The sequence below is a fragment of the Lipotes vexillifer genome, unplaced genomic scaffold, assembly GCF_000442215.2.
Source record: "Lipotes vexillifer unplaced genomic scaffold, Lipotes_vexillifer_v1.1 scaffold1858, whole genome shotgun sequence".
NCBI lineage: Eukaryota > Metazoa > Chordata > Mammalia > Artiodactyla > Lipotidae > Lipotes > Lipotes vexillifer.
Window position 1 is genome coordinate 177132 of NW_006776432.1, and position 231 is coordinate 177362.

The window sequence follows — 231 nt, forward strand, 5'->3', positions numbered from 1 at the left end:
AAAAAAAAAAAAAAAAAAAAAAAAAAGTAAAAGAAAAAGAAAAAAGAAAACCTTACACCGTATACAAAAATGAACTCTAAATTAATTCTAGGGAATTCCCTGGTGGTCTAGTGGTTAGGACTCTGTACTTCCACTGCCATGGGCCCAGGTTCAATCCCTGGTCAGGGAACTAAGATCCCACAAGCCACATAGCGTGGCCAAAATAAATAAATAAGTATATTTTTTTTTTTT

General features: G+C 33.3%; 1 non-coding gene across 1 annotated transcript; it reads left to right on the forward strand.

Moving 5' to 3' along the window:
• The first annotated feature begins 96 nt into the window (after positions 1-96).
• TRNAG-UCC (transfer RNA glycine (anticodon UCC)) lies at positions 97-169 on the forward strand. Its single transcript has one exon. It is a non-coding gene; the product is annotated as a tRNA-Gly (tRNA).
• Positions 170-231: the final 62 nt, after the last annotated feature.